Source organism: Lutra lutra, chromosome 2 (assembly GCF_902655055.1).
Source record: "Lutra lutra chromosome 2, mLutLut1.2, whole genome shotgun sequence".
Taxonomy (NCBI): Eukaryota; Metazoa; Chordata; class Mammalia; order Carnivora; family Mustelidae; genus Lutra; species Lutra lutra.
In genome coordinates, this window is record NC_062279.1 from 18772336 (window position 1) to 18789782 (window position 17447).

Consider the following 17447-nt stretch of genomic DNA (forward strand, 5'->3'; position numbering starts at 1 on the left):
GAACTCTTGCCAAAATGACTTCTTCTAGATAGTGCAATTGCTCTCCCAAAGCTGAGGGTAAGGCTTCCCTTCTAGAGAGTAAGCTCCATGAGTACAGGGGTACATGCTGGTCTTTCTTGCTGATCCAAAGCTTCATACATAAATACAAATCTCAATAATGGCTTGAAGGAAGGCAAAGAGGGACTGGTTTGGGCAATGATGTCAACAAAGACTGTACTCTTTCCAAAGAGTGACTCTCTGAGCCTAGGGACCTTGGAGGTATTTGAAAGGATCCTGATTTCAGACTCACTTTGCAGTAGGCCAACAATGTGGTTTCAAGTTCTGTTCTCTCACAGTTCCTGGGTGGATTCAGAGGGCTGAGCATGTATCCTCTTTTCTCTCTCACTAAGTAGATTTGTTTAAGAGGTCCTGCTGTCCCCCTTGGTTGCCCTTTCTTGTCTGTCATTCACCAGGCCTGTAACGGAGGTCATAGCAGGCTCCACCACATTCAGAGAAGGGGTGGGAGAAGGGCTAGCTTGAACTTCTTCCCTGTTCTCCAGAAAGTGGCAAACTGGCCAGCTCCCACTCCTATTTGTCAAGACTGAGCAGAGTGGATGGGAAAAAGGAAGCAGAAGACGTAGGATTCCAAGCCAGCTTTCCCTCTCATTTGGACAAGATTAAAACCACAAAATAACATATGAACCGTAAAGACAACATTTGATTAGCACAATAATGACTTGAGTCGGGAAGGGGCCCTGTTGATCCCAGAGGTAGAAAGAACTTCCTGGAGGGGGTGGGGTTGCAGGTTTGTCCTTGTGCCGTGCTGACTACAACAGCATTTCCTGAGAATCGGGGGTCTCTCGGGTCTGTGGCATTCCGTAAAACCACCAGCTGGGCTCTTCCAAGGATACCTTCAAAGGTTCTAAAGGAGGGCAAGATGTGACACTTTCCAATTGCCTTCAAGGGACGCACAGGATGGGGATGGAGTCTGCCCTGCTGTTAGGTGGAAAAGCAGAGCCCTAGGTACGGTTCTTCCTGGCCTTCCCACCTAGGATCTGGAGCCCGGGGCTCTATGCACACGAGAGATGAAGACTTCTTCCTGAAACCCGCCACCCAGATTTTGGGTGATAGCTTCCATTTCAAAGTGAACGCCCATGAAAGTAGCCTTGGTGGCTGCCCTGCGCTTGCGGCCCGGAGTGGCGTTTACGCTCGCACTGGAAAGGGGCTGACCCGTCCGGACGCCTCCGGTGCTGGTGGCGGTTATATTTAGGCCTGCGCTGTGGGTAAACAGGCCAGCTCCTGCAATCTGCAAGAGCAGAGCGCAAGAACAAACACAAAGGCAGGGCCAGTAAAAATCAAAGGGCAAAGTGCAAGCCTCGAATGAATCACTAGGCACAGGCTTCGGAACGGAGCAGGTGGTGCTAGTCCCGTGGGTGAGGTGCGCAGAAGTGGGGCTGCCTGCCCACAGGCTTTTCCCATCCTGCAGGGCCCACGGGATTCGAATAAACCGTGCAGAACGCGCCTTCATGAACCATCCACTGTCCGGCTGCTACACCTATTGACGCAGCCTGTGCTTAAGGAAAGGACATGAAACCTTGGAGAAGTCACATAGTCACATAATTTCTCCGTGTTTAGTTTCTTAATCCATAAACACCAGGGAATTGAGCTGCATCATACCCAAATGCCCCTCCGGCTTTAGGATTTGTCCCAGCTCGCCTCGCTGACTGCCTGGGAGACAAGGCTGAAAGACACCTTTGTTTTCCCAACGCTGTTGACAGAGCGATCTGTTATCTCTACTACGTCCTTAAAGAGATCAGTTGAGCAAAAACACACCCTTCTCACCCTCTCCCCCACTAAAGATGACCTACTCTAAAGTTGAGGAGCTAAAGGAAGGAAAACTTTACACCTTAGAGCAGTTCCCGCCCCGGGCTGGCAGCCCACAATGCCCCTCCAAGTGGGTTAGCAAAGGAGCCTCCTCCAGTGGGTGGAGCTCTGAAGGCCTCACCTCCCAGCCCAGCAGTCCCCGCCCCCGCCCCCCACATACACCCCCCCCCGCGTGCCCCCTACCGCGGGCACTTCTGGGTCCTGGCACTACCCGCACCTTCTCCATAGCAACGGAGCAACGGGCTGCAAGTAACAGGTGAAAGTCAGGGTGCGTGATGTCCTTGATGCCCCAGCCTTTTCCCTGCTTAGAGGGCATCCTTTTCATCCACCCCCAAGGACTCTTCTGCCTTTTGATTCACGGACCAAGCTTTTCTCTCTGATGCATGTAATTAGTGTGGAAACACACAAATTCACAAAATACTGCAGTTTTTTATTCACGACTCTAAACTTGTTAACCCCTTAAAGGCAGCGAGGGACAGAGTTGCCTTGTGCAAAATGCTTGACGTCCGTCGTGGATATTCATTAAATAGCGTTGAATGAATGAATGGATGGATGGATGGATGGATGGATGAAAACCAGCCTCGCAGTGGTTCTGAGTTGGTTTGGAGCTGTGGGTTTCTTTGAAATCTGAGGAAAGCTCAGTGGGGATATTCCCCACTAAAATGCATATGTACAAATATGCAAAATTCTACATACAGTTTGGTAGGGATCAGCAACCTCAACCAAGTAAAGCTTTATATTTTAAGCCAGGATAAAAAGGTATGAGTCTTTAAAAAGAGAGAGAGAGAAAGAGAAGAAGGAGGGGGGGGGGAAGAGGAGGAGAAGAGAAAGAAAGAAAGCAAGAAAAGGAGGAGAAGCAGAAGGAGGGGGAGGGGAGGGGGAGGAAGAGGAGAAGGAGAAAAAGGAACTAGGAACGATACCAAGAACCTAAGTCTTTGACTTATAATATTTTTGTCCTTAAAACCCTTTATATAGACATTACTATCTCCAGTCCCCAGATGAGGAAAATAAAGTTTAAATAGCTTTTCCCCTGTGAAACATCAAAACAAATATTCCAGTCTCTTTCACTCCCAAACTTTTCAAAAAAAGAAAGAAAAAGAAAAAGAAATAAGCAATTCATAATATATCGCAGAGTGTGAATTTCTTTCTGCTCTATCATTCTACCTCCAAATATTATACAGTCAGTTCCATTGATTGTGTTTTGATGGAGAAGGCCCTCTTAGAGGAGGCCTTAGAACTATGATCTAAGCCTAGTAAAAAAGAACTTAAATTTGGTCATATATTTGGATTAGACAAATTTATAAATGATCTCTGCAGAGTTCTAGAGAAATATATAAAAATGATTTTTAAATCTTGCCTATCATATTTTGCTGATTTGTAGGCTAACAATTCAAATGAAACCAACAGAGGGGCACCTGATTGGCTCAGTCAGAAGAACATACCACTCTTGATTTTGGGGTCATGAGTTCAAGCCCCACTTTGGGTGTAGAGATTACTCAAAAAAAAAAAAAAAAAAACTTCCAAAAAAAATGAAACCAACATATCATCTAAACAGAACCTCCTCTTAGGCCTAGAATATCGTGCTGCTCCCACAACCTGAGGAAAAAGCCAAGCAGAAGACAGGTGTCCTGACTTCAGCATCTACCATCTCAGTCTTAACCCTGTGGTTATTAGTACACACTTGAAGGTCAGAAAAGCCAAGGTTTAAGTTCTGGCTTCTTTGCAAGTAGGTAAGAGAACTTGGGCAAGTTATTTAATTTCAAGGTCTCAACTGCCTCATCTATGAATAAGAAAAAATCATAGTGCCGAGCTCATAGGATGCATTGGAGGGATTAAGGAATAATGCATTGAAAATAGTGCAATGCCTGGCACGTGGGAAACGTATGATTTACGTCAGCCATTATTTTTCTCTTCTCTGTCATCTTCGTCTGTGTCTACATTATTTTCCAATGAGCTGCCATGAGCAGAATGATGGCCTGCGGCCAAAGAGACCTGGCAGTTCCTTAGAAAATTAAACATAAATTTACCACATGACTGAGAAGTTCCACTCCTTGTTGTCTACCCAAAAGAAATGAACACATATGTCCACATAACTAGCTGCACGCAGAGGCTCATAGCAGCACGATTTATGGTAGTTAAAAAGCAGAAGCAACACAAAGCTCTGTCAACAGGATAAAAAGCGCAGTATATCAGACCATGGAATATCATGGAACGCCGTGGAATACTGTGGAGTACTACTCAGCATGTGCTCTTGACACGTGTTGCAACACGGATGAATCTCAAAAATAAACATGTTGAGGGAGAGAAGCCATGCACAAAAAAGTACGTATTGCATGATTATTTATATAAAATCCTGAAAAATTCACACTAATCGGTAGTGTTGTCGTGTGGTTGTTGCTTTGGGCAAGATGTAGGGGAAGGGGGGGGACAACAAGCTTTGGGGGCTGACGAACATGCTACTATATTGTGATGATGGTTTTATGGGTCTGTGCATATCAAAACTCATCAAGTTGTATATTTTAATAGGTACAGTTTATCGTATGTCAATTATACCTCCATCAAGCTGGATTTTAAATGTTTTAAAACCCTCTACCATGGCTTTCAGAAAAAAAATGCACACTCTGCGATGTATTATGAATTGCTTATTTATTTTTCTTTTTTCTTTCTTTTTTTGAAAGCTCCCTACCTACCTTCACCCTTCTTACTAAACTAAACTCCCTTATTTACTTACTAAATCTCATAGGATCCTCCGTACCTAACACAGTGCCTGGTACAAAGGCAAATTGTTAATGAATGAATAAGGAACAGAAAATTGTTACAGGTCAAAGAGCCCTATGGAAAATAGGATACAAAGTATACTAGAGTACACCAGAGGATGGGGGAAAAAGAACAGAAATCGAATTGTCACAAAAGGCTTCAGGGGGAGATAAGCAACAAAGCGTCCTGAAGGCTGGTGTAAACAGGAAGAGTGAAGAGGAGAGGGCCTCCCAAGGGAGCCACAGTGACAACACAGGCCAAGATGTGATGGGGCCTGGAGTTTGTCAGGGACGTAGGTGGGAAAAGTAGGCTTGTCTCCAGAGCCTTAATTCCTGCAGCCAAGGCAGCATTTAAGAGCAGCAGGATGGACCGCTGAGACGGAAGGCAAGAATGCTAGCAAGGAAGGTGGGTGGAGAAGAACAGTGGGAGGGAAGTGAGGAGCATTTCCGAGACCAGGATCACAGAACCCTGGAGGCACTGAGCACTCCTCTCCAGCAAGGCCGCAGGTGCCACCAAAACCGAGCTGCCCGAGCTGCCCGAGCATGCCCTTACAGCTGCCCCTCCTCGCCCACCCTCATCCTCACCGGGACCCTTTGCACAATCCGGCAGTGACACCGTCCAAGCGCTTCTCCTGGGACTAACCCCAGGCAGGCAAGAAAAAGGCAGTTGCCTTGGGGCCCTTGGCTCTGGTTTGGGGCTGGTGACTAGGCCGACTGCTTAGTTAAGAACCACGTGCAGGTGTCTTTAGACATCCTTGTTCTGATGCCTGGTTTTTCCCCACCTTCTAAGGGCCTGGGTACTGGGGCTGGTTTGCAACCCAACTCTCGTTCTAAACTCAGCAGGAAGCACTTAAAGGGCCTGTCTTTGTTTGGAACAGAGAAGAGAGGAAGCAAAGCAACTGAAAAGCTACTGTTTACTTTTCATTCAATGCTGAAGCCAAACAGAAAGTGTTTGCTCTCTGCTGAATGCCCAGGAATGGAGAGTTGTATTTGAGCCTCACGAATGGGACAGTAAATGTCCTATCTGCTTTGGTCCCCAGCGCTCCATTTAGATAGCGCTCGAAGTTTACCAAGCACTTACACACGCATTATCTCGTTTGATCCCCAGGTCAACCCCATGATGAAAGTGGAGATTATATGATTTTGTATCACACATGACCCAGTGCCCTGGGGCTAGGAGACAGGGGCCCGATGGGTGTTTCTTTAAAGAGGTCACTAGGGCTAAGGGACTTGCTCAGGGTCACCGAGCTGGTGAATCAATGTTTTCTCCCTGCCCCCATAGGTGTTCCTTAAACACCAAGGAAACATTAACAACTATAGACATTTGTACCACGGGTCAGGTCCAGGCCACGTATTTATAATGCTGACTCCTTGCCATGACACAGGGAGATAAGGAGGGGTACCAATTATTGAGCATCTATAACGTGTCAGATGCTTTCATTCAGGATCTCCTTCAATCTTGATGACCCAAAGAGCAGGTTATATTAACCTCCTCTCTGCAGATGATAAACTAAGGGTCAGCAAGGTGCATTCACTTTCTCGAAGTCACTTGCTATTCCAACAGCCAGTAAAAAGGAAGCAGGATTCAAGTAAGACCCTCTGGCTCCAAAGCCTGTTCTTTTTTCCACAGTGCTATGATGGCTTTTAACCTGGGGATTAGCATTGGGTCTTCCTACCACCCACCACCCTATTCCAGGTGCACCCCCAAACCCCAATACACAACCACTTTCAAAATACACAACCACTCTCACAATACACACACACCGCAGCCACAAGGAGATTAGGTTTTTTTTTTTTTAGTTTTTTTAGTTTTTTAGATTTGTTTTTGTTTTTTTTTTTAAAGAATAGGAAAGTCTCCTGAATCTTAGTATTTGGTGGAATCTTTATATCTAGCAAAGCACTTCAGGGTTTCCTGTCTTCTTCATAAAGACAGCCGTTGTTAAACATTAGGGAAGGGCCAGTCTTGTAGGAGATGAAATGGCTAGGTAATCCCAGAAGCAGTGAACCCCAGCAGAAACTCACATTGTAAAACAGAGCAAATAATGAGAAACACATTTATGTTCCCCAACCAGCACAAAGAGAAAAGAGAAAAGGAGATGTGGTCTTTGTTCTGAGCAGTTGGGTTGCTGGAAACTGATCATCCATCAAAAACACTCGACGGAAAGAATGAGCAAAGGCAAGCTCTCCCTTGTGTTCAGAGCAAGAGCAAACAGGTTGGGCAGATGGTTGGAGGGGTTTTTGCCTCATCAAAGAGGTTCACAGATTGAAAAGTTTGAGACTCAGTGCTTACGGGGACCGCAGAGACAGGGAATGCTAGGTAAAACATCAATCCTTAACTCTTGGAGGGAGGCCTCTGGGATGTTGCTCAACTTAGCGTTGAGAATACGAGTGAGATGATTTGCTGGCTGTCGGGATTTATTGTGAGACTCTACAATGATCCTCAATGTCTGTAATGTCACTACAATGATCCTCAATGTCTGTAATGTCATAGGATATTATTTTAAGAATTCGAGTTCAAGAAATAACACAGCTAATTTTTCTACTTTCCTTAATGTTCTGTCTGCCATTTGTAATATCTCCCAGCAAAACTCTCAAGTTACTGATCATTACTCTTGTCATTGTCATTATTAAACAATTAATTTAGAACAATTAATTATAATTGTTGAAGCTAGATGATGGACAGACATGTGGGGCGGGATTATTTTTAAAAAGGGTCATTTTCTGCATTTGAATGATTAAAAAATATTTAAAACACATTAGTGTCCTCCCTTAACACTCAGAACTACCCCCTCTCTCTTTGAAAAAAAAAAAATTATTTTAAAGTCTTAAGCTGTTTTACAAACATTATTTTTTTTAAAAGAAGATTTTATTTATTTGACACACAGAGAGAGAACACAAGCAAGGAGAGTAGCAGGCAGAGGGAGAGGGAGAGGTAGGCTCCCCGCTGAGCAGAGAGCCCGACGTGGGGCTCGATCCCAGGACCCTGAGATCATGACCCAAGCCGAAGGCAGAGGCTCAACCCACTGAACCACCCAAGTGCCCCTGTTTTACAAACATTATTAACATGGAGGGTGTGGCTTTTCACTTTGGAGTCCCTTGGTGTCTTCGTATCTATACCCTACACTCAGCAAGGGTCTTCTGGTAGATAAAGCTCTCTAGAACTTACAGGGATTTGCGTTCTGTTTCCTTAAACGTGTGCTTTGCTCTCTTGGACAGATGTGGTATTTTCCTGACCCAGATTAACCTAGACCTGTTCTCTGAAGGGCCCGTTCTAGGAAAGTTATCCTAGCTCCTCAGTGCCCCTTGGTTTCTCTGCAAATGACTTCAAAGAACAGATGAGACTCTGTCTCTTCAGAAATAATGGTGTTATGTCAGGGAGTTTCCACTGTTACGCATTTGCAGCACTGTGCGCCGTGCTCATTGCTGAGACGAGGCAAGCCTGCAGTACCCCCAAAACAGCGCCGATCTAGTCCCCACAAGGCTGTAGAACTTCTCAAGTTCTTGGGGATCCAATCCTACCATGCATCTGACCCAGGTCACCAGTGCCTGCTCTGATGACTGCACATCTGCCCAAATTGACACTGAACTAGTATGGAATAAGTAAGTTTCTAAACCAGAATGAAGAAGTAAATTATGCTAATGACCTTGAGAAAGGGAAGAAATTTTGTGAAATCGTAAACCACACCTCATGCTTTCCAACCGCCCCACAAGCTAGTTGCATGCATAGGTAGCTATTATGCTTGCCAAAAAATAACTGGTACATGAAACGTCACTGTATCATCAAATTCAGAGGCAATGCCACAACGTAGGTGATGCCTAACTGCTGTAATGTGCGACATCCACTCATCTGTCATAATAATGCTAGAGAATTCCTGTAAGACTCCACCATGCAATCCGCATCCAGAGCAAACCAGACTGGCCTTCAATTAACTCCCCTCAAAAAATATTATGCATACACACACGTATGCACATTGTCTGTTTATAAACTTGTTGTGGGTTGAATCGGAATCGTATCCCCTAAAAATCCATATGTTGAACTCCTAACCCCCAGTGCCTCATTTGGGACTCTATTTGGAAATAGGGCTGTTGCAGATGTAATTACTTAAGATGAGGTCATACTGGAATCGAGCGAGACCTAACCTGAGATGACCGGTGTCCTCATAAAAAGAAGGAATTTGGAGACAGGCACACTCATAGAGGAAGCACCACATGAAAGCAGACATTGGGTGAAGGCATCTACAAGCCAAAAAAGACTACCAGCAAGGCCCCAGAAGCTAGGAAGCAGGCATGGAACAGGTCCCCCCATCACAGCCCTCAGAGGGAACCAAACTTGCTGACACCTTGAATTTGGACTTCTAGCCTCTAGCAAACTAATACAAGATACATCAACAACTATATAAATCACCAGGTCTCAAGAATTCAAAATATGAACAAGGAAGTAAAAACCTGAATCTGGGGGCAGACCACCACCCGCAGCTCCAGCTCACAGTTGCCGTAGTTATCCTCCTAAGTTATAAATAGGGGAGACTGAAAGAAAAATTGCTCATTTGGTGCCAATCTTCACTGAAGTCCCAGACCTGTTTACGTATGGCAAGAGCAAATCTTAGTTCAAGTAATTACTAACAGCATCACCTACTTGACCAATTAACTAGTTTCTGGATATAAATATTTTCTTGTTCCAGCCCAGACTCAGTGAACCTGACCACTAGTCCTAAGTGCAGTGGTGTCAACAGGAACATTCTGAACAGAATGAGAGCCCATACCCTTCCAACTCTGTTCCTATAAGGGTTTTCATAGCATCGCAGGAATCTCATAATCAAAACACAGACACACACTGCAGCCAAAGTGCAGAAAGCTCCTTCCAACATCAGAAACAATATTTTTCTACCAGGTCTTTTTAGGAGTCTTTAAGAATGTCTCTCTCAACCTATAGGGGACCCCTTGAGAGATGGGGAGGAGAGGAACCCTGACTCCCGCCCCATCCAACACCCCTGACAAGCAGGCAATAGCACGACTGGTCATCACCCTTTTTCCCTAACAGCAGTTAGGGTTACCCCTTCAGAGGGGAATGAAGGAAAATTGGAAGGCAGGCAGGCAGGGACAAGAGGGCCCCCGCCCAAAAAGGAAACCACCCTGAAAAGGATTTTATACCCCCCTGGAAGGAACTTTCCACCCTATCCCATATAATAGGTGGGTGACAAAAACCTAATTGGACAACAGGCATAGGGAGGGCCAATCAGATTAAAACAGCCTGCCAACAAACCCATAAAAACCCCTAGATGTAGACACTCTGATGGCAACCCCTTTGGATCCACTCCGTCCTTGGGAGCTTTGTACTGTCACTTCACTATCACTCAATAAACCTTGCTTTGCTACCCACCAAAAATTTAAAAAAAAAAAGGGGCGCCTGGGTGGCTCAGTGGGTTAAGCCGCTGCCTTCGGCTCAGGTCATGCAGATCGAGTCCCGCATCGGGCTCTCTGCTCAGCAGGGAGCCTGCTTCCTCCTGTCTCTCTGCCTGCCTCTCTGCCTGCTTGTGATCTCTCTGTCAAATAAATAAATAAAATCTTAAAAAAAAAAAAAAAAAGGATGTCTGTCTAGAGGTGCCTGGGTGGCTCAGTAGGTTGGGTGTCAGACTCTTGATTGGCTCAGGTCATTATCTTGGAGTCATGGGACCAAGGCCTGTGTCAGGCTCCACGCTCAATGTGGCGTCTGCTTAAGATTCTCTCCCTCTTCCTCTGCACCCTCTCTCTCTCCAAAAATAAAAAAAAATTTAAAAAGAGAGTCTGTCTCTTTAAAGCTTGTGTATGGCTTCTGAAATACCAATGTAAATCCGGAGATCTGCACTGGACTCTCCAACGTACATTCAACATTTTGGGGAACTGGAGAGTTTGTTTCTAAGTGCTGTCCTATGCGAGCCAGACACTTATTTTCCCTTGAGATTCTTTTGAAAATATCTCATAACATTAGACCTTGACCTAAGAACCAGTGTCAAATTTGTTTTCCCTGATGGTTTCATTTATAGAAAGGCAAAGTTCAAACTTGAGCATTTGGCACTCGAACCTAAAGTAAGAGGAACTTTTTTTTTTTTTTAATTTAAGTACAAGATCCCCAAATAATAGCCAGAACTCTAACTCTCTTATATGTGTTCATTTAAGGATGATGGAGCAGGGGCAGCGGAAGGATAAAACTCGTGTTCTGGGTATTCTAGAACAAAAACATATTGGCCTGCAGTGGTATTGTAAGCTTGCATATGAGGAGAACATGTGTCCATAAATATGAACATTTATTAAAGATCGCTTGTGGTTTTCGCTGAATTCTGAACTTGAATGCAGTCTTTAGCCCCTAAATGCTGAGTGTTAGAAAGCAATATTACACATTACTTTTTAAAAAAACAGAAAAGGGAGCACCTGGGTGGCTCAGTGGGTTAACGCCTCTGCCTTAAATGGGTTAAGTGGGTTAACCTGCTCAGGTCATGATCCCAGGGTCCTGGGATTGAGCCCCACATCAGGCTCTCTGTTCAGCAGGGAGCTTGCTTCTCCCTCTCTCTCTGCCTGCCTCTCAGCCTACTTGTGATCTCTCTCTCTCTCTCTCTCTCTCTCTCTCTGTGTCAAATAAATAAATAAATAAATAAACCTTAAAAAATAAAATAATAAAAAACAGGGAAGGTTCCCTGAATTGCACCACTCAGAAACAGTTGGGATATTTCTTGTCTGTAGTACTTCCATCCCACTCTCTCAAATTTCAACATTTGAAATTTCAACTTCTATGCTGAGAAGTTAGTTGTCTTATCTGGGCCTTCCTTCCACTTACCATTACTTTGGAGTCCCTTTCTTATCTCACTCCTTTCGTTCCTGAAGCACAATCTATAACCGATGAGAGCAGTCCTATCTGCGGGGAAGGTCGGGGAGCTAAGGTAAGAGAGAGGCCTTCTTCTCACTTCTTCTCTTTTGCACTATTTAAACTTTTAAACATTCTCATGAATTACTTTTCAATTTAGAAAATGAATACATCTGGGGCACCTGCGTGGCTCAGTGGGTTAAAGCCTCTGCCTTCGGCTCAGGTCATGATCCCAGGGTCCTGGGATCGAGCCCCACATCGGGCTCTCTGCTCAGCGGGGAGCCTGCTTCCTCCTCTCTCTGCCTGCCTCTCTGCCTACTTGTGATCTCTGTCTGTCAAATAAATAAATAAAATCTTTAAAAAAAAAGAAAATGAATACATCTGAAATATTATTTTGGGGGCATCTGTGTGGCTTGGTTAGTTTAATGTCCAACGCTTGGTCTCAGCTCAGGTCAGGATCTCAGGGTCGTGGGACTCATCCTCGTGTGGGGCTCTGCATTCATCACGGAATCTGCTTGAGATTCTCTCCTGCCCCTGCCTCCCCCTCTGCCCTTCCTCCTGCTCACGCAAGCACATGCGCGGGTGCACACTCTCTCTCAAAGAAATAAAGAAAATTTTTAAAATAAATAAATAAATAATAAATAATAAAGCATCATTTTCCTTGGCTGTGTAATTCTACCATACAGACCTACTTAAACATACTTAGGTACTTCCCATCCTGGGCCATGTCAGTTTTTCCCCAATATTTCACCATCCTGTATAAATGTTAGGGTGTGGGGCACCTGGGTGGCTCCGTGGGTTAAAGCCTCTGCCTTCAGCTCGGGTCATGATCTCAGGGTCCTGGGATCCAGCCCCGCCTCGGGCTCTCTGCTTGGCAGGGAGCCTGCTTCCTCCTCTCTCTCTGCCTGCCTGTCTGCTTACTTGTGATCTCTGTCAAACAAATAAATAAAATCATAAATGCTAGGGTGAGTCCCCTTGGCATACACACTCATCGTCATCACTGATGATTTCTTTTGTCTGGATTGCTAGAACTAGAATTACTGGACCAGTGAATGAGAACTTCTCAAGGCTTTTATATATCTGTGCAAATTATTTCCAAAATATGGCCCCAGGGGCCCCTCCTACCAAAAAAACACCCAGGAGCTCTCCTCACCTCTCCTCCCACTGCCCCCACACCCACCTGTTCTCCCAAATCTGACAAGGGGGATGAAGCAGTAGGGTTTGTAGACCACTGGGTCAGGCGAGCGTCCTGGGCCCTTGGGTTAGGTTTGCTGACTCAGGCGGGGTTGTATGACTCACTCGTCAGTGTGTGCGGGCGTCTGTGCGGGAATGTGATGGACGGTGGGACGGATGCCAGCTGCAAACTCTGATCTCATCTTGCTGCCAGTCACCCTCCATTTGAAAGCAGCACTCCCTCCCTTCTGTCAGGAGACGTTCTCATGGGTAATGTCTGGGAACCTCTCTCATGGCTCACGTTCCCGTCACCCTGCCCCGGATCGCACTTGCATTCCCGCCAGCGAAACACCCCTGAACCCATCTCACCACGTCTCTTAATTCTTCAGCAAAAAGTGAAGTGGACTGTCCTACCCAACCCCCTGCTTCTTCCTGACGGTGTAAAACAACAAAAATCCGAGGGATGGCTGGCTACCCACACCTTGTCATTTGGGGCTGCTAGCGAAGAGGGGGTGTTGAGAACAAGAAGGCATTAGATGTGGGCTCTCGGGAAAGATGGAGAAGGTAACTAGGAGAAGAAAAAAGCGTGTCTTCCCAGAGCTCCAGAGGAGAACCAAGAGTCCCCACCAGAGTCCATGGGACTCGTCTGTCTCCTCCCCACGGGACAACGTGAGCGCTCTCGCATCCTGAATCCTCTAACACCTGGGGGACCCGAGAAGCCCCAGTGGCGCATGGAACAGACGTTCCAAACCCCTGCCTCAGACCTTGCCAGACGAACCTCTCGTTCCCCAGCGGGTCCAGGCTCCAGGCTTGAGGACACTGCGTGCCAGAAGATGAGAACAATCTGGAAAGCCCCTGAGTCAACTTCACTCTCCTTCCCTGGGTATTGTACGCAGTAAAGGAGCACCAGTGGGAGAAGCTTAGCAGAGAAGCAGAAAGATGAGAGCGATGGCGGAATTACATCCACTCCCGGTATACACTGGAGGACACTGCCACTTGGTAATGGCAAATAACTTGCGTAATGTCACACAGTTAGAAAGTAGCTGAGCGGCAATTCAGGCATAAGTCTGGCTCCCTCCTCCATGGGCCTGACCCCACGGGCTAGCACTTCAGTGTGGGAGGAAGAGGGAAGGCCTGGGAGGGCTCGCAACTGACCTGGCGTGGACAGGGGCTCGGGCTGCCTGTGGAAAAGCCACCGTCACACGTCCCCGATGGAGCACTCTAGCACGCGGAGATCCCAAGGGAATGCGGCAACAGGAGCAAGGAGGCAGGTCCCCTGAAGCTGTCTGTGAGAACATCTCTTGACTCAGCGGGGAGAAAAGGAGCGGTGCTACTTTCAGAGAGAGGGTGACGGGCAGTAAGATGAGACCAGGACTTCCGTTCGGTGAAGGGCCATTGGCCTCCTCTCCCCCACCACAGGAAGAAATATTTGATGCCGTGAGCCCAGTGGTTGACACAGACTTCCACTCCCATCACATGTCAGATATCCTTTCCACACCAGCCGTGGTTTGCGGGTCCCCCGTCCTGATCTCTCTCCTCTTTCACTTTTATAAAAAGGATGCCGGGAGCTTTAGCGGGAGGGGCACAATCAGGTCAGTGAGTTGCAACAAATTCAGCAACATTAATTAGTTCAGTGTTTAATAATAATCGAAGTGAGAAATTAAGTCATTGAAGATCTCTTGTGCCGTATTTTCAGATCACACTTCATTTCATTTTATTTACAGAGGCTCAAGGCACAGACCAAAGGCTTGCACCGGGATAAACACAGAGACGAGAAGGTGTGTCTGAAGTGAGCTCGGCTTTCCTCAAGGTCCCAAAGTCTCTTCTGAGCCCTGAGCCCACCCTGCTGAGCTCACAGCCCCTCCTGGCCAGGAGAGCCAGGGGTCAGCAAGTTTCATAAAGATTTCCTCAAGACATCACATATCACGGAGTGAGTCAGAAACATCCCTTTCCCTACCTGCATCAGTACTAACGATTCTTCCCAAGCCTGCCGGAACAGGGTGACCAACCTGTTCCAGCATCCCTGGGACTTTCCCAGTGTAGCACTGGAAATCTCACATGCTGGGTGATTCCTCAGTCCTTTGTCATCCTAGCCGGGAAATGAAGGAGGAACCAAGGGTCCCCAGGTATCATGCCTCTTTCCCTGTCTCCAAAAGTAGAGCAACCTATCCCCTCGTGGGCCCACCGCCCATCTAGCTACATGGGGTGGCCATTATGTCAACTGGGACAGAGTGCAGGTGTCTAAATGCACGCACTGAAATTTTGTGTTACTTCTCTGAACCGAGATGTGTGTGCATATGAGTGTGTACATGTGGGTGCATTAACCCAGATGCAGAAGTAATACGTTGTTGCTGCAGAAAAATTAAAAATAAAGATAAGGCAAAAAAGGGGTCAAAATTGTGCATAAACCCACCACTCAGCAGTAACTATTTTGAGAATTTTTTTGTGTATCCTTATAGATTATAATGTAGGTATATAGACAGGTATAAATAATAGGAAACCCACTCCTGAAAAACAGAATAACAAAAAACAATGCTCTGAACCTCTTGTTCACTCAGTGATATAGATATTTATCCATATTAATGAGTACATCTGAACAACATCATTTTACATGTCCATGTAATATTCCACAATATGCACCTGCTGCAGATTATTCAATAAATGGGTTAGGTAGGACGTTTAGACTGTGTTCAGTTTTTCATTGTTATAAACAGGGCTAAAACCAATATGCTTGTTGCTATATCATTGAACACATCTGATCTTATTTTCTTAGAGTAAATTCTTCAAAGTGGCATTGCTGGCTCAGAGAGATTGCATTGTTTAGAAGTCTTCTGATGTGTATTATAAACATGACTTCCGGGGAAGTTATCACACTAGCAGTGAACAAGAATGACTATTTCCTTCTTCGTAGAAGAGCCTAAGTTTGAAGTGTCTTAGAGACTACAATCAGCACAAGAAGAAGCGTAAGGCCATTTACAAAAACCATTCTTGCATTTTTCAAACTAGAACGAATCTAGAGATCATCCAGTCCCAGTCCATCATTTCTTAGGTGATAAAACTGACAACCAGGGAAGGCAAATGCTTGCCCAGGAACAGTGGAACCCCGTGAACAGGCCCCTGAGCATTACCCTGGGGCTAACGGAGTGAGGGACTAGCGAGTGGGGCCCTCACTGTGTGGATTCCTCTTCTACAAGTGGAAGGATCGGAGCAGAGTGGAACAAAGCATGGCCAAGTAACAGTCATCTCTACTCGCTTGGAAGAGTTCTACTACCCTACACCAATCTCAAATAACCTACCCCAGTCACGCTTTGCACCCTCTGCACCCTCTGAACTAATTTGCAAGCTATCCCTATTTTTCAGCATTTGCGAAAAATAGCCAACACTACAGCTAAACAAATTCGGATTTGGAAGAGGACTGGAGTTATTTCCCTAACACTAGGAATAGACTTAGGCTTTGATCTGCTTTTCCTGTGATTGCTCCTGGCTGTGTGAGAGATTATTGTATACACACACTTTTTTTTTTTTTTTTTTTTTTAAGAATTTTGATCAGTTGGAACCTGGGTGGCTCAGTTAGTTAAGCGTCTGCCTTTGACTTAGGTCATGATCCCCGGGAGCCTGGCATCCTGCTCCCTGCTCAGCAGGGAGCCTGCCTCTCCCTCTCCTTCTCCCTCTGCCCCTCTACCTCGCTCATACTTTCTTTATTTCTTTCTCTTTCAAATATATAAATAAAATCTGTTTTTAAAAAAAGAATTTTGATCAAATAAGATTCTGTTAAATTTAAGTCCTCAAAGGCAAAGATTGCCATTGATAGAAGTCAGAAGTCACTGGCTATTCTGTATTCCACAGACCTCCACTAAATGGTAGAAAACTGCCTTTCTTTTAAAAAAAAATTTATATTTATTTGAGAGAGAGAGCAGAAGCAGGGTGGGAGGGAGAGGGAGAAGCAGGCTCCCCACTGAGCAGGGAGCCCGATGTGGGGCTCCAACCCAGGACCCTGGGATCATGACCTGAGCTGAAGGCAGACATTTAACCTACTGAGCCACCCAGGTGCCCCAGAAGACTGCTCTTTTATGCAAACCATTCCCAACAGCTACACTTCGTTATGAATTAGTGTCAAGCAATCCTGTTCAACTCTTACTGACTCATCCTCTGACTTTTATTGACTCATCGTTTAGCATGAATCTAAATCAGAGGTCAGCTAATTTTTTTTTTTTTTGTAAAGGACCAGGTAGTAAATATTTTAGGCTTTATGGGCCACATGGTCTCTGTCCTTACCACTCAACCTTGCCATTAGAGCACAAAAGCAGAGACAATACATAAATGATTATGGATGTGTTCTAATAAAACTTGACTTACAAAAACAGGCAGTGGGCAGGATTTGGTCCTCAAGTTGTCATTGCTGACCCCAGATTTAAATCATCTACCGGAGATTGCTCTACTTCCCCCCCACCATCAAGGTTTCTGATTCACTAGGTCTTGGGAATGGGCCCAAGAATTGGAATTTACGAGTCTCCAAGCGATGTCGATGCTGCTGGTTGAAGGCCATGCTTTGAGAACTTTTGCTCTGGGACAGTCCCTTAAGATTGAAGTGCTCAATGAATTACTAAACTCACACAAATCATCACAATTTTCTTTTGAGTGACCTCAATGCTTGTATGTACCTCTCCTCTCTTGCCTCTTTGGAAGATAAGTGTGATTAGCTTTTGTAGAGTTCAAGCTACGAAGTCAAAGTCAATGGAATCCTCTCTAGTTAGTGCATGAAGGAAGGATGTATTAGTGTATGCTATGGTGCTCATGGGCTCACTGGAAGAGTTGGA